The sequence below is a fragment of the Schistocerca serialis genome, chromosome 4 (genome assembly GCF_023864345.2).
Source record: "Schistocerca serialis cubense isolate TAMUIC-IGC-003099 chromosome 4, iqSchSeri2.2, whole genome shotgun sequence".
Lineage (NCBI taxonomy): Eukaryota > Metazoa > Arthropoda > Insecta > Orthoptera > Acrididae > Schistocerca > Schistocerca serialis.
Window position 1 is genome coordinate 780,882,566 of NC_064641.1, and position 22,894 is coordinate 780,905,459.

Here is a 22,894-nt window from a genome sequence, read left to right on the forward strand (position 1 = left end):
ATGATCTCAGATGTTAAGTCCCGTAGTGCTTAGAGCCATTTGAACCATTTTCTTAACGGGCAACTTGTCCAGGAGTTTAATGGTTCAAATGGCTCTGAGCACTTCAACATTGACACAAAAATTGTATAATAACTAGTTTCAGTAGAGTAATTAGTTTATTTTTATTTATCATTTGCAGGGTCAAACTGTATAATCACATCATCTACAAACTTCAACGCGACCCTTCTACGCAGTGATGCAAGTACGTCCAGCCTATCCAGATACATAAGGTACGTACGATAGAAGAGTAAAACCAGATCCTTGCCTTAGTCAAGTGCTTTCCTAAACAAACTCCTCAACGTGCAAATGATATGTTCTTATAAAAAAATTCTATAAGTGCTAGTAGGACTCGTGCAATGAAGGTTGCGCACAAACTTAATTATGTATACATAGATAGTTCATTCATCCCAGGAATCGAGAATTTCAATCTGTTATCGCTATCAATATTGGCAAGATATTGATCCCGGGAATTCGAAGACCGTATCAAAATCTCTACATTAGTTTTCCGACAAAATTGGACATACAATAAGAAGAGCGCAGGGTACTTCATTTTGTATATGTTTATTTTTATTTACACTAATGCACATAAATTAAGGATAGTAGAGCGCAGGGTACTTCAATTTGTATATGTTTATTTCTATTTACACTAATGCTCATAAATTAAGGATAGTGCTGATACAAGGTGAAACAATGCTCTGGTGGGCTGTTTGCGGTTTTAAATCACCTCGGGGTATGAACATGTGGTGCAGCAGTCCACATACGCCGAGGTGCGTTGGTGCATGTCAGAATACGGTGCAGTGAGTATGTGTGCAGACGTTTTCAGACGTGCTAATGGTGACTGTGTTGAAAATGGCTCAAAGAACACATACAGATAACGTTACGAGGGGTAGAATACAAGGGCGACTGGAGGCTGGTCAAACACAGCAGGTCGTAGCACGGGCCCTCCGTGTGCCACGAAGAGGAACCTCAAGATTGTGGCAATGATTCCAGCAGATAGGAAACGTGTCCAGGCACTACAGCATGGGACGTCTACAGTGTACAACACAACAAGAAGACCGATATCTCACTATCAGTGCACACAGACGGCCACGGAGTACTGCAGGTAGCCGTGCTCGGGACCCTACCGCAGCCACTGGAACTGTTGTCTCCAGACACACAGTCTACAGACGACTGAACGGACATGGTTTATTCGCCCGGAGGCCTGCAAGGTGCATTCCACTGACCCCTGGTCACAGGAGAGCCCGTAAAGCCTGGTGTCAAGAACACATGATTATGATTGGTGCACGTACACGCCTGCATGTCTTTGAGAGAGGAACACTGTAACAGGTCAGGTGTATCGGGACGTCATTTTTCAGGGGTACAGTGGGTCCCACCTTCCTCCTGATGGATGATAACGCACGGCCCCACTGAACTGCCATCGTGGAGGAGTACCTTGAAACAGAAGATATCAGGCGAATGGAGTGGCCTGCCTGTTATCCAGACCTAATCTACATCAAGTACGTCTGGGATGCTCTCGGTCGACGATTCGCCGCACTTCTTCAAACCCCTAGGACACTTCAGCAGCTCCGACAGGCACTGGTGCAAGAATGGAAGGCTGCTCGGCCACCTGATCTAGAGTATGCCAACCGTTGTGCGGCCTGTGTACGTGTGCATGGTGATCATAGCTCATATTGATGTTGGGGTACATGCGCAGGAAACAGTGGAGTTTTGTAGCACATGTGTTTCGGGACGGTTTTCTCAACTTATCACTAATACTGTGGACTTACAGATATGTGTCGTGTGTGTTCCCAATGTGCATATGCTATTAGCGCCAGTTTTGTGTAGTGCCACGTTGTGTGGCACAACATTCTGCAATTATCCTTAATTTATGAGCATGAGTGTACTTGCTAAAAGATGACTACAACTTAACATTTTATGTTTGCGTGCAGTAATGTTCGTCTGTTATGCTTTTGACAGACGATCAACGCAATGTTCACTGATAAGACAAAACATTATTACCACCGCCCACCCCGAGGCTGGATGTCACGTGGTGGCGTTGCGGGCATGTGACGAGCAATGAAAAGTACGTAGGCGCAGCAGAGACGGAGGGGGTATACCCTAACGAAGATATGGGCTGCAAATGGGGAAACCCATTGAGATAAGAGACTTTGTCAAAGGACAGATTATTATTACGCAAAGCCTGTCAACAAGTATACTGAAAACGGTGAAGTTGGTCGAATGTTCACGTGCTACTGTCGTGAGCAACCACGGAAAGATGTAGATGGACAGTGAAACTAACACTAGGCGCTAAGTGGTTAGACTTCCACGACTCTTCACAGAACGTGGGGTTCGGAGGCTTGTCTGCTCTGTAAAGTAAGATAGATGGTGATCTGTGGCATCTATGTCGAAAGAGCACAATGCTGCACGCACAAATGTTTCGGAGCACAGCGTTCACCGTACATAGTTGAACAGGGAGCACCGCAGCAGACCACCCCTACGTGTTCACATGTTCACTCAACGACATCGTCAGTTATGACCGCAGTAGGTACGGGACCATCGCGATTTAATCGTCGATCAATGGAAACGTGTCGGCTCTTCGGGTGAATCGCGGTTTTGCTACATTAGGTCGATGGTCGTCTCCACAAACGCCACCATCGAGGTGAACGGCGGCTCGAAACGTGCAGCGCGCGACGTGCGCAGGCTGCTGGGAGCAGTATTATGCTGTGGGAAACATTCTCCTGGGCTTGCACGGGACGCTGACAGCTGCGTACCACCTGCATCCCTTCATGCTTGATGTTTCCCGACGGCCATGGCATCTTTCAGTAGAATAATTCTCCGTGTCTCTGAGCCAGAACCGTGTTACGGTGGTTTGAGGAGCATTATAGTAAACTCACGGTGATGTCTCGGTCGCCAAATACGCCTGATGTAAATCCTATGGAATCCATCTATCTCTATATCGGGTGCCATCACCGCGGACACAAATCAGCAGACCCTTATTTACGCTAATTATGTGACCTGTGCGTAGATATTTAATGCTACATATCTCCACAAACCTATCAACAAGCTTACGGATTCCTGATAAGCAGGATCACTGATATATTTCTTTCCAAAAACGGACAAACAAGGTATTAAGCAGCTGGTCATAACGTATTGGCTCATCAGTGTATGTTCAGATGGCAAAAGATATTTTTTGTGATATAATTACAGTTTAAGATGTTTCAGATTTTTTGTTTCACTTGTACTGTAAAATCTTACTTCTTACCGAATTCCATGATTATAGGTCAACGGGGAGTATCCTATAGCTTTTGATAAGTGAGTTTGCGACATACATGACAATCTTTTGATTGCAATGACTTAGAAACTTAATTTTTTTTACCCAACAAGGAACCATAGAATTTTGTATGTGACATGGATTTGAACGTGATATGCGAAACTATCCAGAAAAAATGGGGTCCTAAAAGACGGACAGAGAGACAGACGGACAAAAAATCAACAAAAAAAATTTTCGTGGGATATAATTACAAATTAACAGATTTCGGATTTTTTCTTTTCCTGTGCTGTAAACTCTTGTTCCTTGCCAAATTTCATGATTCTAGGTCAACGGGAATCATTCTGTAAGTTCTGATGAAAGGGATTTCGAGTATGGAAGTATGTGACATAAATTGCCGTACTTTTTGACTGAAATGACTTAGAAGCTTAAAATCTGTACACCTCCAAGGGACCATAGATCTTAATGTGTAACATAATTTTGAACCTGATACGTATATCCGGCTGATAGATAGACAGACAGACAGACCAGCATCAGAGAGGGTCCGTGTGTGCTGATTGAGGCACGGAACCCTAACCATCATAAAGCAAGTGAAGTCATCGTGAAATTTTTCTTACGTCACTCCTTAGATATTGTGTCTCACTCTAGGTCCTTTCACAAGAGTTCCAAACAATTGTACACGATCTAGCTGAATTTGTTTATTGAAAGCATGTATTCTTCACAAAAATTTTTCAAGTCACATAGACATCAGTTTCTGTGTTGCATTTGAAGTTTTCTCTTCACTTGACTGTTCCATATCATACATTCAATGCAATTAGCGGAGAATTTGGGAACACGTATTATGTTCGAATATAATGACTTTTCTGGAGACTAGAAATCTACTCTGTAGGAATCAGCATGGGTTTCGAAAAAGACGATTGTGTGAAACCAAGTTCGCGCTATTCGCCCACGAGACTCAGAGGGCCATAGACACGGGTTCTCAGGTAGATGCCGTGTTTCTTGACTTCCGCAAGGCGTTTGATACAGTTCCCCACAGTCGTTTAATGAACAAAGTAAGAGCATATGGACTATCAGACCAGTTGTGTGATGGGATTGAAGAGTTCCTAGATAACAGATCGCAGCATGTCATTCTCAATGTAGAGAAGTCTTCAGAAGTAAGAGTGATTTCAGGTGTGCCGCAGGGAAGTGTCGTAGGACCGTTGCTATTCACAATATATATAATTGACCTTATGGATAACATCGGAAGTTCGCTGAGGTTTTTTTCGGATGATGCTGTAGTATATCGACAGGTTGTAACAATGGAAAATTGTACTGAAATGGAGGAGGATCTGCAACGAATTGACGCTATAGTGCAGGGAATGGCAATTGAATCTCAATGTAGACAAGTGTAATGTCCTGCGAATACATAGAAAGAAAGATCCTTTATCATTTAGCTACAATATAGCAGGTCAGTAACTGGAAGCAGTTAATTCCATAAATTACCTGGGAGTACGCATTAGGAGTGATTTAAAATGGAATGACCATATAAAATTAATCGTCGGTAAAGCAGATGCCAGACTGAGATTCATTGGAAGAATCCTAAGGAAATGCAGTCCGAAAACAAAGGAAGTAGGTTACTGTACACTTGTTCGCCCTCTGCTTGAATACTGCTCACCGGTGTGGGATCCGTACCACATAGGGCTGATAGAAGAGATAGAGAATATCCAACGGGGAGCAGCGCGCTTCGTTACAGGATGATTTAGTAATTGCGAAAGCGTTACGGAGATAATAGATAAACTCCAGTGGAAGACTGCAAGAGAGACGCTCAGTAGTTCGGTACGGGCTTTTGTTGAAGTTTCGAGCACATACCTTCACCGAGGAGTCAAGCAGTATATTGCTCCCTCCTACGTATATCTCGCGAAGAGACCATGAGGATAAAATCAGAGAGATTAGACCCACACAGAGGCATACCGACAATCTTTCTTTTCACGAACAATACGAGACTGGAAGAGAAGGGAGAACCGGCAGAGGTACTCAAGGTACTCTCCGCCACACACCGTCAGATGGATTGCGGAGTATGGATGTAGATGTAGATGTAGGATATTCTCTTCATGTATAGGAAAGAAATGAACTAAATACGATTAGACTGCTACTAACGATAAAGTAAGTACAAACACCTTCAGGATACATTACAACTATCTCCGTAATAGTTTAGGACGAGAGTCACACATCCCACAAAATTTTAAAAGTGGTGTCTCGTTCGCCTAATTATCTACTAAAGTAGAAAACCGATCAGATGGTAAACTAACTACTGCCTTTTTGTCTGTAAACAAAATACATTCATTTAAAATTTGTGCACCACGTGTACCACACATTGGAAGGTTCTGCCGCCGCTGTAAAAAGCCATGCGACATCGGATTGTGTCCCGTCCGAAGGCGGGTAAAAAGTATTGCATGTCGCCTCTGTGACTACAAGGAGGTACGCCACGACCAAACAGTTAATTTTACACCTCCAACATACTGTCGGCCATTTTCATTTACTCTTCTTCCCACTGACGAATTACTCTGTAGCTAACACCGAAGCTGTTGAATATACGAGAACAAGACATTTACCCATATGATTGAAAATCACAAGCTAATTCATTTCCATTGGTTACCTTGCGCCATGATAGATTTCCCGATCCTATGTAGATGTAGAAAGGACCCTGCACGTTCTTGACATATCTGTCAGCAGAGTACCACCTTCCATTTAGAAAAACCATATAAAACGTAACTCTGGGTATCCAGGATAACGGTAAGAGTAAAAAAAAAAAGTGTTCTGACGACTATAGTTGGTTGAAACTGCTTTCTCTATGACGCATGTTTTCTGTACAGGATAAAAGACCTGACACTAGAACTTTATTCACAAGAACACAAACATTATGGAAAGTGAGAATAGTGTTGTTGTTGTGGTCTTCAGACCTGAGATTGGTTTGATGCAGCTCTCCGTGCTACTCTATCCTGTGCAAGCTTCTTCATCTTCCAGTAGCTACTGCAACCTACATCTTTCTGAATCTGCTTAGTGTATTCATCTCTTGGTCTCCCTCTACGATTTTTACCCTCCATGCTGCCGTCCAATACTGAATTGGTGATCCCTTGATGCCTCAGAATATGTCCTACCAACCGATCCCTTCTTCTTGTCAAGTTGTGCCACAAACTCCTCTTCTCCCCAATTCTGTCCAATACCTCCTCTTTGGTTATGTGATCTACCGATCTAATCTTCAGCATTCTTCTGTAGCACCACATTTCGAAAGTTTCTATTCTCTTCTTGTCCAAACTAGTTATCGTCCATGTTTCACTTTCATACATGGCTACACCCCATACAAATACTTTCAGAAACGACTTCCTGACACTTAAATCTATACTCGATGTTAACAAATTTCTCTGCTACAGAAACGCTTTCCTTGCCATTGCCAGTCTACATTTTATGTCCTCTCTGTTCCTCCTTGGAGAGCAAAATAACTGATGATGGTCAATGTAGAGATTAGTGTATATGTCGTTAAATGTGCAAAGTGGCTGAAATTCATGAAAAAGGATCTAAGAGGTGGGTTTATGCGCCTACTCGTAAACAATGGCAAGCCTGGATGAAAGATTCTGCCCATGCCGAGTGTACGGCGTGGGGATTTAATAAGCTGAAACGTCCGCCCAACGAACGAGCGTATCAAATATTCATGCTCGTGGCGAACTTCCAGAGAGAACAAACCACGAGGATACAGGCGAAATAGTAATCGCATTAGTAGACTGCGTAACTAACGGCAGCAGAGCTGTGCGCTTTTCAGCTATTTAACCGAAATCCTTGTGGAAATGAGCTCACAACGCTGGGAAGACTGGACAGAGTGAGTTGCCGCAGTGAATGTAACTACTCTTGCTTTCGGGAGCAGCGGCTCAGCTTCCCTTCTGGATGCCCAGAATTAGGTTTTCCGTGTCTCTCTAAATGGATGACTACACCCAGGAGACAACTGGCTCCAGAGCATCCAGGACTTCCTTCTCCATCTGCAAAGACTGGGAAAGAGGAAGAACCGTAACGAAGTGAGTCTGCGCCCCAGCACAAGCGTCAAAGCTGCCTCTCCCTTCTTCGATAAAATTGCCTTTCTGTGGCTTTTTCTTCGAAGATTTAGCCGATTTCATAAATATGTAAGTAATTTACATAAAGGCTTACTTTGCCACAATGGTAACACCGGTTTCCGTCTGACACCAAAGTTAAGTGCTGTTTGGCTTGCCTAGCACTTAGGTGGATGACCATCCAGGTCTGCCGAGCCCTGTTGGCAAGCGGATTCAGCTCAGCCCTTGTGAGGCAAACTGAGAAACTACACTACTGACCATTAAAACTGCTACACCAAGAAGAAATGCAGATGATAAACGGTAATTCATTGGACAAATATATTATACTAGAACTGACATGTGATTACATTGTCACGCAATTTGGGCGCATAGACCCTGAGAAATCAGTACCCAGAACAACCACCTCTGGCCGTAATAACGGCCTTGATACGCCTGGGCATTGAGTCAAACAGAGCTTGGATGGCGTGTACAGGTACAGCTGCCCATGCAACTTCAACACGATACCACAGTTCATCAAGAGTAGTGACTGGCGTATTGTGACGAGACAGTTGCTCGGCCACCAGTGACCAGAGGTTTTCAATAGGTGAGAGATCTGGAGAATGTGCTGGCCAGGGCAGCAGTCGAACATTTTCTCTATCCAGAAAGGCCCGTACAGGACCTGCAACATGCGGTCGTGCATTATCCTCCTGAAATGTAGGGTTTCGCAGGGATCGAATGAAGGGTAGAGCCACGGGTCGTAACGCATCTGAAATGTAACGTCCACTGTTCAAAGTGCCGTCAATGCGAACGAGAAGTGACCGAGACGTGTAACCAATGGCACCCCATACCATCAGGCCGGGTGATACGCCAGCATGGCGATGACGAATACACGCTTCCAATGTGCGTTCACCGCGATGTCGCCAAACGCGGATTCGACCATCATGATGCTGTTAACAGAACCTGGATTCATCCGAAAAAATGACGTTTTGCCATTCGTGCACCCAGGTTCGTCGTTGAGTACACCATCGCAGTCGCTCCTATCTGTGATGCATCGTCAAGGGTAACCGCAGCCATGGTCTCCGAGCTGACAGGCCATGCTGCTGCGAACGTCGTCAAACAGTTCGTGTAGATGATTGTTGTCTTGCAAACGTCCCCATCTGCTGACTCAGGGATCGAGGCGTGGCTGCACGATCCGTTACAGCCAAGCGGATAAGATGCCTGTCATCTCGACTGCTAGTGATACGAGGCCGTTGGGATCCAGCACGGCCTGTAATGCGGCAACTACGTATCCCAGCCCCTAGACAACGAAACCAGCCGAATCTTTTAATATTTCAATTCTGAGTCGGAGTGTACGTAGTTGAGGGCTACACCATTACATTTTTTAATTGAAAGCCCGCAGGTTGCAGACCCACGATGTTCTTAGAGGAGGATTGAAACGACTGGTGGTTGTCGTCAGTGTCAGAGACTGTGAAGAACGTTGAACTGTCATCTATCTCACAGCAAACTCTTGTTTTCGACTGCTAAGTGTGTGGGAATCAACGCCTCAGGAGAAGAGATGGTTTCATTGACGCCCTTTATGCCACCGCCTGACGCTGAGCGGCGGTGTGTCAGAAATGACTCCCTCGGTCACCCATAAGAAAAACACGTGATTTCCTCGCTGGGCATTGCGGTTCTGCCGTCCATCTCTCAGTCATCAAAAGTTGAAGTGAAATGTTGGTAAGCGGCGGGTGTGACGACTTCCCTACCGTGTGACACGCCCGCGATGGCGTTGGGCAGGACCGTCATGAAATTTGGTGGTAATGTGACATCATTAACCCACCTTACACCTCACATGAATTTCTGAACTCTGGTCCTTTCTTCACGTGTCTCGACACCTTGTTGATTAAAGCACCCTACAAACTGCGTCGCGATTCAATACTACAGCCTCCAGCCGACTTCTCTCCAAGTGACTACAGCCGTCGGCACACGGACCGTGCTCTGGAACGTTAGCGTTGAGCGTGCCAACTTCAACGTGCTGCTGAACGCTCAGGAACGATGCGACTTGTGCATACGGTACGTGGGCCACAACGTGGTACACGCGATCGCATCGCACTCCAGCGGCAGTTTGTAGTTCGTAAATCATACTGTTTACTCAACGGGTGAGCGTGAAATTCCCACGTTAGCTCTATTAAAACGCACATTTCCTCCATCGTCCACGAAAAGGAAAGTATCATGTCCAATCAATAAGGACGCAGGCTTATAAAAGTTCCATTACAAACGGTCCGTTACAAATTTGGAATACTTCTCCGCATAACATAAACATTATTTCATCATTCCCACATTTTAGTAAAATCCCAAGGTCAGTCTTACTTGATCACTGTTTCTACCCAGTAGCAGAATCTTTGCAACATGTGAACTACGAAGCGTAAAAGAAAAAGGAACAAAATATGTTTATACAAGTAGCACAAGCTGACCTTTAGATGAAGCCAATCGAACAAAGCCACTCATCAAAAAAAAGGTGAACTTGTATTTACATAACATCAAATATTATAGTACATACTTATATTAAACTAATAATAAAGTTTCAGAACTTAATAAAAACGCGAATGTTAGGAAAAAAAATTGGCTGTGTCAAGACGCGAACCACCACCCCAACAAAATGATTCGAACTAGGACAGTGACGTTACTTCTTTTTTTCTTATTTTGTTCGCTTTTGTTCGTTGAATATGCTCGGGGCGGACGTCGTAAGACAGCCGTTTAAGTTCGCTGTTGATCGATTAACTGCATTTTGTTCATTATGGATCGCTGTGTTTAGTCGTTGCGGACGTCGCAAGACATCCTGTTCAAGTTCGGTGGTTGATCCTTCCACTCAGTTTTTTATTACAGAGGCCAACCGGCTCTCTGACCCAACACGCTGAGATACCGTGCCGGCTAGCGCCCACCCTCTGACCGAACACGCTGAGCTACCGTGCCGGCACCTACTCATAACGCTAAACCAACATCTTCCATTTTTCTAATTATAGTATCTTACCACTTGCTGAAAACTTTAATCGTAGATATGATACTAACTGAAATTTAATTATAACAAATTGTACAAAGAACAAAGCGTTTTGTGTGGCTCTTCAGGTGTGTCGCTGCCTTAAAATAGCCTACTGTCATAATACGCAAGTATTTCTATTGCCACAAATATGATGTTTCTCATTGTTTTATTGGAACGAATCGCACAATTATCAAAGGGTTTTCCAGTGATTCTCAATTTCCTGGTGCTCAGAAGCGGCATATATACATATAGGCTTGAAATGAATGACAATATCGCGCCTCAAAACTCTGTACTGAAGGGAGACGGCGTGCGTGTGACGTAGGTGGCGTTGTGCCATCTCATTGGTCAACGCTCAGACGCACACCAGATACTGCTCTGCACGTTCGGAAAGACTCCAGAGCGTGCTATTCCACGCTGTGACGTCAGAAACTCGGCACGCTCAACGTTCAACGTTCGGATGCACGGTCCGTCTGCCGACGGCTTAACGCAGCTGTGGTCACCGTATGGACGCTCTACTGGGAGACAAGTTTTTGTTTCCGATGCACCACTGACAGTTTATTGTAACCCTTCCGCACCATCCTATTCACGATGGAACGCAAAAATTGCGTCGCGATTCAATACTTCAGTCTCCAGCCGACTTCTCTCCAAGTGACTAACACGGCTACAGTCACCGTTGGATGTTCTACTGGGAGTCAAGTTGTTTGATTCCGATGCACCACAGACAGTTTATTGTAACTCTCGCACCCTCATATTGACGATGGAACACACAAATCGCGTCGTGATTGATAACTACAGTCTCCAAACGACTTCTCTCCAAACGACTAACTCAGCTATGGTCACCGTATGGACGTTCTCCTGGGAGTCAAGTTGCTTGTTTCCGATGCACCACTGACAGTTTATTGTAACCCTCGCACCCTCGTATTGACGATGGAACACACAAATTGCGTCGCGATTCAATACTATAGTCTCCAGCCGACTTCTCTCAAAGCGAGTAACGCAGCTACGGTCACCGTTTGGATATTCTCCTGGGAGTTAAGATGTATGTTTCCGATGCACCACAGACAGTTTATTGTCACACTCGCACCATCCTATTCACGATGGAACCCAAAAATTGCGCCGCGACTCAATACATCAGTCTGCAACCGACTTCTGTCCAAGTGACTAACATGGCTTCAGTCACCGTATGGACGTTCTGCTGAGAGTTAAGTTGTTGGTTACCGATGGACCACAGACAGTTTATTGTAAACCTCGAACCCTCGTATTGATGATGGAACACACAAATCGCGTCGCGATTCAATACTATAGTCTCCAGGCGACTTGTCTCAAAGCGACTATCGCAGCTACGGTCACCGTATGGATATTCTCCTGGGAGTTAAGTTGTTTGTTTCTGATGCACCACAAACAGTTTATTGTCACACTCGCACCATCCTATTCACGATGGAACCCAAAAATTGCGTCTCGATTCAATACTACAGTCTCCAGCCGACTTCTCTCCAAGTGACTAACACGGCCACAGTCATCGTATGGACGTTCTGCTGGGAGTCAAGTTGCTTGTTTCCGATGCACCACAGACAGTTTATTGTAACCCTCGTGTTGACGATGGAACACACAAATTGCGTCGCGATTCAATACTTCAGCCTCCAGCCGACTTCTCTCCAGGCTACTTATGTGGCGGCGGTCACCGTATGGACGTTCTCCTGGGAGTCAAGTTGCTTGTTTCCCATGCACCACTGACAGTTTACTGTAACTCACGCACCTTCGTATTGATGATGGAACACACAAATTGCGTCGCGATTCAATACTATAGTCTCCAGCCGACTTCTCTCCAAGCGACTAATTCGGCTGCGGTCACTTTATGGACGTTCTCCTGGGAGTCAAGTTGCTTGTTTCCGATGCACCACAGACAGTTAATTGTAACCCTCGCACCCTCGTATTGACGATGGAACACACAAATTGCGTCGCGATTCAATACTATAGTCTCCAGCCGACTTCTCTCAAAGCGAGTAACGCAGCTACGGTCACCGTTTGGATATTCTCCTGGGAGTTAAGATGTTTGTTTCCGATGCACCACAGACAGTTTATTGTCACACTCGCACCATCCTATTCACGATGGAACCCAAAAATTGCGTCTCGATTCAATACTACAGTCTCCAGCCGACTTCTGTCCAAGTGACTAACATGGCTTCAGTCACCGTATGGACGTTCTGCTGAGAGTTAAGTTGTTGGTTACCGATGGACCACAGACAGTTTATTGTAAACCTCGAACCCTCGTATTGATGATGGAACACACAAATCGCGTCACGATTCAATACTATAGTCTCCAGGCGACTTGTCTCAAAGCGACTATCGCAGCTACGGTCACCGTATGGATATTCTCCTGGGAGTTAAGTTGTTTGTTTCTGATGCACCACAAACAGTTTATTGTCACACTCGCACCATCCTATTCACGATGGAACCCAAAAATTGCGTCTCGATTCAATACTACAGTCTCCAGCCGACTTCTCTCCAAGTGACTAACACGGCCACAGTCATCGTATGGACGTTCTGCTGGGAGTCAAGTTGCTTGTTTCCGATGCACCACAGACAGTTTATTGTAACCCTCGTGTTGACGATGGAACACACAAATTGCGTCGCGATTCAATACTTCAGCCTCCAGCCGACTTCTCTCCAGGCTACTTATGTGGCGGCGGTCACCGTATGGACGTTCTCCTGGGAGTCAAGTTGCTTGTTTCCCATGCACCACTGACAGTTTACTGTAACTCACGCACCTTCGTATTGATGATGGAACACACAAATCGCGTCGCGATTCAATACTATAGTATCCAGCCGACTTCTCTCCAAGCGACTAATTCGGCTGCGGTCACTTTATGGACGTTCTCCTGGGAATCAAGTTGCTTGTTTCCGATGCACCACAGACAGTTTATTGTAACCCTCGCACCCTCGTATTGACGATGGAACACACAAATCGCGTCGCGATTCAATACAATAGTCTCTAGTCGACTTCTCTCAAAGCGAGTAACGCAGCTACGGTCACCGTATGGATATTCTCCTGGGAGTTAAGTTGTTTGTTTCTGATGCACCACAAACAGTTTATTGTCACACTCGCACCATCCTATTCACGATGGAACCCAAAAATTGCGTCTCGATTCAATACTACAGTCTCCAGCCGACTTCTCTCCAAGTGACTAACACGGCTACAGTCATCGTATGGACGTTCTGCTGGGAGTCAAGTTGCTTGTTTCCGATGCACCACAGACAGTTTATTGTAACCCTCGTATTGACGATGGAACACACAAATTGCGTCGCGATTCAATACTTCAGCCTCCAGCCGACTTCTCTCCAGGCTACTTATGTGGCGGCGGTCACCGTATGGACGTTCTCCTGGGAGTCAAGTTGCTTGTTTCCCATGCACCACTGACAGTTTACTGTAACTCACGCACCTTCGTATTGATGATGGAACACACAAATCGCGTCGCGATTCAGTACTATAGTATCCAGCCGACTTCTCTCCAAGCGACTAATTCGGCTGCGGTCACTTTATGGACGTTCTCCTGGGAGTCAAGTTGCTTGTTTCCGATGCACCACAGACAGTTTATTGTAACCCTCGCACCCTCGTATTGACGATGGAACACACAAATCGCGTCGCGATTCAATACTATAGTCTCTAGTCGACTTCTCTCAAAGCGAGTAACGCAGCTACGGTCACCGTATGGATATTCTCCTGGGAGTTAAGTTGTTTGTTTCTGATGCACCACAAACAGTTTATTGTCACACTCGCACCATCCTATTCACGATGGAACCCAAAAATTGCGCCGCGACTCAATACATCAGTCTGCAACCGACTTCTGTCCAAGTGACTAACATGGCTTCAGTCACCGTATGGACGTTCTGCTGAGAGTTAAGTTGTTGGTTACCGATGGACCACAGACAGTTTATTGTAAACCTCGCACCCTCGTATTGATGATGGAACACACAAATCGCGTCACGATTCAATACTATAGTCTCCAGGCGACTTCTCTCAAAGCGACTATCGCAGCTACGGTCACCGTATGGATATTCTCCTGGGAGTTAAGTTGTTTGTTTCTGATGCACCACAAACAGTTTATTGTCACACTCGCACCATCCTATTCACGATGGAACCCAAAAATTGCGTCTCGATTCAATACTACAGTCTCCAGCCGACTTCTCTCCAAGTGACTAACACGGCCACAGTCATCGTATGGACGTTCTGCTGGGAGTCAAGTTGCTTGTTTCCGATGCACCACAGACAGTTTATTGTAACCCTCGTGTTGACGATGGAACACACAAATTGCGTCGCGATTCAATACTTCAGCCTCCAGCCGACTTCTCTCCAGGCTACTTATGTGGCGGCGGTCACCGTATGGACGTTCTCCTGGGAGTCAAGTTGCTTGTTTCCCATGCACCACTGACAGTTTACTGTAACTCACGCACCTTCGTATTGATGATGGAACACACAAATTGCGTCGCGATTCAATACTATAGTCTCCAGCCGACTTCTCTCCAAGCGACTAATTCGGCTGCGGTCACTTTATGGACGTTCTCCTGGGAGTCAAGTTGCTTGTTTCCGATGCACCACAGACAGTTTATTGTAACCCTCGCACCCTCGTATTGACGATGGAACACACAAATCGCGTCGCGATTCAATACAATAGTCTCTAGTCGACTTCTCTCAAAGCGAGTAACGCAGCTACGGTCACCGTATGGATATTCTCCTGGGAGTTAAGTTGCTTGTTTCCAATGCACCACGGACAGTTTATTGTAACCCTCGCACCCTCGTATTGACGATGGAACACACAAATTGCGTCCCGATTCAATACTTCAGTCTCCAGCTGACTTCTCTCCAAGTGACTAATGCGGCTACAGTCATTGTAGAGACTTTCTCCTGGGAGCCAAGTTGCTTGTTTCCGATGCACCACTGACAGTTTATTGTAACCCTCGCACCCTCGTATTGACGATGGAACACACAAATTGCGTCGCGATTGATTACTACAGTCTCCAAACGACTTCTCTCCAAGCGACTAACTCAGCTATGGTCACCGTATGGACGTTCTCCAGCAGCGCTGAATATTACCGACATGCAGCAGCACTGCTCAGTCGCTGCTGGAAAACGTGCTATTAGTGACGATTTACATTGCAGTTATTGTATTCTTCTTGCTTCTGGTGACTACAATGGCGCAAATGTCTTAAATTGTAGGTACTTTCATAAATTTTCTTTCTCGACTGCACACTGGTATCAGTGGTACTATGATCGTCAATTTATTCAGTTACGTAAATCAAAATATTTGCGTTTTCGCAATCACCAGAATCAAGAGGAATCTGTGGATTAATGACACATACTTCACGCCTCGTTACGTCCAAATTGCTATTCGCTGTTGAGCAGTTTTAGCCGATTTTGTATTCAGTTTCTGACAATTTGACTTTCGTATGATGATTGAGAGAGGAACAATATTACGATAATCCGCAGTGAAACAATTTCGGCACACTGAACTCAGAGTTTCGGTCTTTCCTCTGTCATTCGCGCCGGTGTCAGTAGTCATTCGGCGACTGAATACATTATTTCGATCTGATTACTGATATCCGTAAGACTAAAACTTCTTAGGACTTTCATTAAGATCGTAAAGGAAAATGTTACATTCGCATTCGATAAACGCTTCCTGCATTCCTCTCTTTACAACCATTTTGTCTTCGTTGAGAATATGTTTGCCAATTAGACTTTGAATTCGCTTAAATCTGTGAGTAAGCTGTATTTGCTTTCGTAATAACTTTCAGATATGATCGTTGAAACACGGTGAGGTTAAATGCAGCATCTGACGGTATACGAAAGTGCTGGTGTTAGAAGGAACGACCCAGCTGAAGATAACTGCCTGTAGTTCAACGGCGACTGGCGCACACCGCTTTATCATCCACCCACCTGGGGGACCAGCCGACCCTAGAGGGCTGTTCCATCTGTTACGTCTGCGGCTGCGAGTGCTGGTCGTAGCTCGGCAGCTGTTTTTCTTCCCTTTCTCAGCGGGGAGGCAGGAAGGCTGCAGCTGAGGAAAGGAGTAAGTGCGGGCGCCTCAGTAACTACGGGAGTTAAGGTGCTGAAATATTCAGTTGCCTCCAGGTTGCCCCAGCAACGAACGTTGTACACGCCAACTCCAGTTGCAATCACAGACAGTTATCACAAGTGTTGCACAACGTTAAGCCCGCCTCCGTTGCCGAATCCTGTGCGATGTCGCTTGACTTGGAGGTACGCCGATTCGAGTCCTGGTGGTGAATTAAATTTTCACTGCCAATACTAGGCCGGCAAGGGGACGAGAGGTTCAGATGGTTCTAATGGCTCTGAGCACTATGGGAATCAACATCTGAGGTCATCATTCCCCTAGATCTAGAACTATTTAAACCTAACTAAACTAAGGACATCACACTCATCAATACCCGAGGCAGGATTCGAACCTGCGACCGTAGCAGCAGCGCGGTTCCGGACTGAAGGGCCTATAACTGCTCGGTCACAACCGCCGGCTGGACGAAAGGTATCAGCGTGAAGTTCCAGAGCACCAGTGTCGTGGGTTAATTTCCAAACCTTTCCGGAATGTTTCCTGGGGTGAGGGCATGTGACCCTGTTGGCCATCCGTCCGTCGGATGGGCCGTTAAGCTCGGTGGTCCTTTTCAGAGGAGTAGGCTACGTGCGGGCACTGGGTTTGACCCTCCCTCTCCTCTACGTCCAAACAATACTAACCCAACACTATACTGTTCAAGCACTCACCAAAGTCATACACACAAACAGATAAACGCTTGACACTTCATACCAAATGGGAGGAAGGCAATGTAAAACCACCTACACTAGGATCTTACCATGACCGGAGCTGTAGAATTCCTGCAAGTATGAAATTTCTTTGACTTTTTGATACAATGTTAACTTATCACAAATACTGAGGTGACAGGAGTATAGGATGCCGATATATGCAGATACAGATGGCGGTAGTGCTGCGTACACAAGGTGTAACAAGGCAGTGCATTGGCGGAACTGTCACTTGTACTGACAGATTCATGAAAAACGGTTTCCGACATGATTATGGCTACACGTCGCGAATTAACAGACTTTGAACGCAGAATAGTAGTTGGAGTTAGAGGCATGGGACATTCAAAAAATGTTCAAATGTGTGTGAAATCTTATGGGACTTAACTGCTAAGGTCACCAGTCCCTAAGCTTACACGCTACTTAACCTAAATTATCCTCAGGACAAACACACACACCCATGGCCGAGGGAGGACTCGAACCTCCGCGGGGACCAGCCGCACAGTCCATGACTGCAGCGCCTTAGACCGCTCGGCTAACATGGGACATTCCATTTAGGACAATCGTTAGGGAATTCCGAGATCCACAGTGTGAAGAGGATGCTGAGATTACCAAACTTCAGGCATTACCCCTCACCACGGACAACACAATGGCCGACGGCCTTCATTCAACGACCGAGAGCAGCGGTGTTTGCTTACAGACAAGCAACACCGCATGAAACATTTGCATAAATCAATGTGGATCGTGCGCCGAACGAATCCGTTAGGAAAGTGCGGCAGAATCTGGGGTTAATGGGCTACAGTAGCAGAAGACCGACGCGAGTGCCTTTGCTGACAGCACGACATTACCTGCAACGGCTCTCATGGGTTCGTGACCATAACCTTCGAATCTTAGGCGACTAGAAAACCGTGGTCTTGTCACAGGAGTCCCGATTTCAGATGGCAGGGCCGGAATGTGGCGTAGTTCCCAAGAAGCCATGGATCCAAGTTGTCTACAAGACACTGTGCAAGCTGGCGGTGGCTCCATAAAGGTGTGGGCTGTGTTTACATGGAGCGGTCCAACTGAACGGATCATTCGGTCGTATGAATAAAACAGAGAATATACTTTATACTCAGAAGTTCGGAGAAAGTTCTCTGGTTGGCATGAATAAAGCGAGTCTGAGAATATACTTCACCCGAGTATGTTCTCAGTGTGGGGTGAAGGGTGGGGGAAGTTGCTCAAAGCAAAGTATATTCTCCGATTTCGTATGAATAAAGCCAAAGAAGTTTCTCACAAGCGGAGAACATTCTCTGTTTTTGTGAGTGAGCTCCATAGCATACTTCGAGCTGAGTGAGTTGTGTTGTGTTGTGTTGTTATTAAGCGTTACCGAGTGTTTTTAGCGAAAATGGCGGAATTTATGTTTCTTGGAAGGCAAAGAAAGATATACGTAGTACGCAGGAACACAGAAGAAAGGAACTGTAGAAGTTTGTATAGATTTAACAGTCAAAACATTAATTGGCTGGCGAATCATTTTCTTCCGGAAAATCACGAAAGAAGAGGAGGCGCCCTTTCCAATGAATGCAAAATGAAAATATTTTTGCGCTATTTAGCGGATCCTGGTTTTCAGATAGGTGTAGGAGAAGATTTGGGAGTACACCAGACTACAGTATCAATAACATTTTCGTACGTTCTGCAACAGGTCAACAGGAAAGCACCGTTGTGGATCAGATTTCCGAGAAACATTAACGAATTAGAAACAGCGAAAGTTAATTGGCAATCGAGATACAAGTTTCCATGTGCGGTAGGGGCCCTAGACTGCACTCACATACCTATAATGAAACCTTCTTCACATGGAGACGAATACGTCAATCGAAAGGGCTTTCCTTCTATAAACGTGCAGGCGACGTGTGACAACAGTGAAATGTTTACGAGTGTTGATGCTTCATGGCCAGGGTCTGTACATGACGCTAGGATATGGAGAAACTCCGATGTCTATCGTATATTGCGTGAGAACCAGTGCAACGCCCTAATTTTAGGAGACGAAGGATATGGCATTGCACCGTGGTTAATGACACCCTTTCAAAATCCAGAAACACCTGATGAGAGGGCATACAACAAACTTCACTCTAAGGAAAGGGTGATAATCGAACGGTGCTTTGGACAGGTGAAAAGGCGTTTCCCAATTCTCCAAAATAAAATAAGGCTTGCCCAAACAAAAATCCCCAGTGTAATAGTAGCCTGTTTTGTTTTGCACAACGTAGCAAAACATGTAGGGGATGAGGATTTTGAGGCACCTAGTGATGACGACAACAATCTTCCAGTACTGGGAGAAGAGGAAGCAGCAAACGTACGTGTACGTGGAACAAATAGGAGACGGGAAATTGTGAATGTAATACGACAACTGTAATGTATGGGTGTCTGCCCAAAAATTGCATAATTAAACCCAATTTGATATTTTTTTGTAATTATTCCCTCATGAAAATAAAGCACAGTGCTCTGATGTTACGTAATAAAATGCTGTTTAGTGTTGTTTTTTTTTCATTCTCTATCATCGATTTTACTTTCATCAAAAATTGTTTAACATGTAACTATTTGGAACAGAGATACTACTGTAAATAGCTTTGGACACAACAGGTTAACATGAACTGCTGGAACCTTACTGTAATTTCTGTACTGTAACTTCAGCAGATTGATGGCACAAGTTTTTATTTTACTTTACCAAAATTGTTCCAAGGATGTGGAGAAGGTATTTGCCACGTGCTAGAGTGAATAAGTGCACAACTGTCTAACCTGCAGCATTTAAAATACAAACAAGTTAGGGTGAAGTGGGGTAAGTGTAACCATGTTTTGGCATAGTTCAACTTTGACACCAAATTGGCAATTTGTTATTGAAGATATGATTTTGAAATTTCTCATGCTTAAAGTTTGACTTACTGACTTTTAATAAATACACATTTTGTTTTTGAAAAAAATAATAATATGGTCAAATAATTGTTTTCAAAATTTTGTGTTGTGAGATTACACTTGCCCCATGGTTCGGGGCAAGTGTAACCCCGCATTGTTGTACCCATACAGAGCATTGTAAAAGAGACTTGGGATAAGTGACCTGATTATCCAATTTTTACTGAATTTGAAGGTTTTTAAATTATTAAAATATCTTAAATTTTACTCAAGATATGAACTAAAGCACACGCCTCTTTGTATATTATGAAATACACAGAAAATGTTAGCTAAACTAAAAAATAAGTGTTAGCCTAAACCATAAAACACTGAAACAGAATGCATCATAGATGACTTATTTTTGTTTTAGGCCAGTAATTTATTAGTTTAAATTCTACAAAAGTAATTTTTTTTCTTTACTAGGCAATTTAACAAAAATAATAAAATATGTAGCCTCAAGAGAAATTCACTTTATAAGTTCACTTTCTATTATTTTTCATGGAAATTGAACTAAAGTTGTAGGCAATTTGTGTTTAATGCTAAACTGCCCTAATTCAACTTATTATATTCACACTTAGGCCCTAACTATTATTCAGTCATTGACCGTTGTATGAATCAAACGTAACACCAAATGTCAGGTCTCCCTTGTGACCCAAAGTAGGCTCAGGCAGAACTGAATTTTGAGTATGTCACTCTCTCGCAGAGTGAAAATGTAGACGGCCATTCAAGCCCAAAAATTAATTACCAATTTATGTCAGATTTGACAACTTCTGGTTAAAAATAACAAAGAAAGGAGTAAATTAACATGTGTGATAAATCAAAGGTAAAAATACAGTTTAGTTTAGTTTACTTTATTGAGCACCCGTTTTATCATGTACAATGATATGGGATTTGTCATATGTTACATACAGAAAAAATATGAATAACAACATATTATATAAAAACTATCAGTGAATAATCTGAATTAAATATCTAGGCAAAACAATTATAGCTTACATGATATAAATTTGTAAGAATATAGGACACAAATAAGTTACATATATTCTGTGTATAATGGACAGCAACAAGAAACAATGATTATAACACTCTATATTGACAGATTAATTAATTTTTGTGTGTACATAAAAGAGTCTACCCCACAACACAAGTTTGTATATGAGTAACTTATAAGATAGGTGAAGGCACGCTATCTTTCTGAAGAATTCATATATTCACTAACACTGTAAAAACTATTACTGATTAACATTCTTTTGAGTTCACTTTTAAAACTGCACAGCTGCTGAATCATTTTTATTTTTAAGGGAAGAGCACTATAGAGAATTTTTGGGTGGTATATTGCACTCTTGTTGTATTGGGCTTTCTTATGCACTTCTCTGTGAAATTCATTACTCTGTCTTGTTGTATATTCATGGAACTCACTGTTTAAAGAAGAAAACTGGGGGTGAGACTTCAGAAAGCATATACTTTCATAGATGTAAATGGATGGAAGAGTCATGATTTTATATTCCTTGAAAATTTCCCTACATGGATCTCTAGGTGCAGCTCCTTTTATGATTCTTATCGCTCGTTTTTGAATAATAAAGGAGCGTTTTGCCTGACTTGAATTGCCCCAAAATATGACACCATATCGCAAAAGACTATGCATAAATGCATAATATGTACACAATACTGTTTGATCACTGCAGCAATTTTTGAGCATTCTAAATACATAGCAACATATACTTAACTTTGTATTGAGCACATCTATATGCTTGTCCCATTTTAGATGCTCATCTAACCAAATTCCTAAGAATTTTGTATTTGGCGTTTGTAGTATGTTCTGTTGGCCTAGCTTCACAGTTATATTGGGCTTCATATTATTTGAAACATGTCTGTAATTCATCCATAATGTTTTCCCCTCATTCACAAATAAACTGTTGTCCCTGAACCATTTACTTGCTTCAACTGCCGTTGTTTCAATTTTGCTGTTAAGGTCAGTCTCACAGCTTCTTTAAGGCACCATAAGCCATGGTTACATTAACCCCATGGCTACACTTACCCCACTTCACCCATACTCTTTTTGCTTTACTTTGCCAGAAACTGTTTCAAGGATGTGGTGAAGGTATTTGCCAGGTGCTACAGTGAATAAGTGCACAACTGTCTAACCTGCAGCATTTAAAATACAAACAACTTACTCTTTTTGCTTTACTTTACCAGAAACTGTTTCAAGGATGTGGTGAAGGTATTTCCCAGGTGCTACAGTGAATACCCCCCCCCCCCCCCCCATGAACCATGGACCTTGCCGTTGGTGGGGAGGCTTGCGTGCCTCAGCGATACAGATAGCCGTACCGTAGGTGCAACCACAACGGAGGGGTATCTGTTGAGAGGCCAGACAAACGTGTGGTTCCTGAAGAGGGGCAGCAGCCTTTTCTGTAGTTGCAAGGGCAACAGTCTGGATGATTGACTGATCTGGCCTTGTAACATTAACCAAAACGGCCTTGCCGTGCTGGTACTGCGAACGGCTGAAAGCAAGGGGAAACTACAGCCGTAATTTTTCCCGAGGGCATGCAGCTTTACTGTATGATTACATGATGATGGCGTCCTCTTGGGTAAAATATTCCGGAGGTAAAATAGTCCCCCATTCGGATCTCCGGGCGGGGACTACTCAAGAGGATGTCGTTATCAGGAGAAAGAAAACTGGCGTTCTACGGATCGGAGCGTGGAATGTCAGATCCCTTAATCGGGCAGGTAGGTTAGAAAATTTAAAAAGGGAAATGGATAGGTTGAAGCTAGATATAGTGGGAATTAGTGAAGTTCGGTGGCAGGAGGAA

The 22,894-nt window shown here is 44.0% G+C and overlaps 2 protein-coding genes across 3 annotated transcripts in view; one reads left to right on the forward strand and one right to left on the reverse strand.

Annotated features, from left to right (window-relative positions):
- The window catches only part of LOC126474763 (GTP-binding protein Rhes), a 626,634-nt gene that overhangs the window by 373,048 nt on the left and 230,692 nt on the right, over positions 1–22,894 (reverse strand). The gene's annotated exons all lie outside the window — the stretch shown is intronic.
- Positions 1–22,894, forward strand: part of LOC126473356 (calcium uptake protein 3, mitochondrial-like) — a 588,948-nt gene that overhangs the window by 184,891 nt on the left and 381,163 nt on the right. For both annotated transcript variants that reach the window (XM_050100359.1, XM_050100356.1), the window contains exon 2: positions 179–269. The gene's annotated coding sequence lies outside the window, so the exon portion shown is untranslated. The remainder of the gene's footprint in view (positions 1–178; positions 270–22,894) is intronic.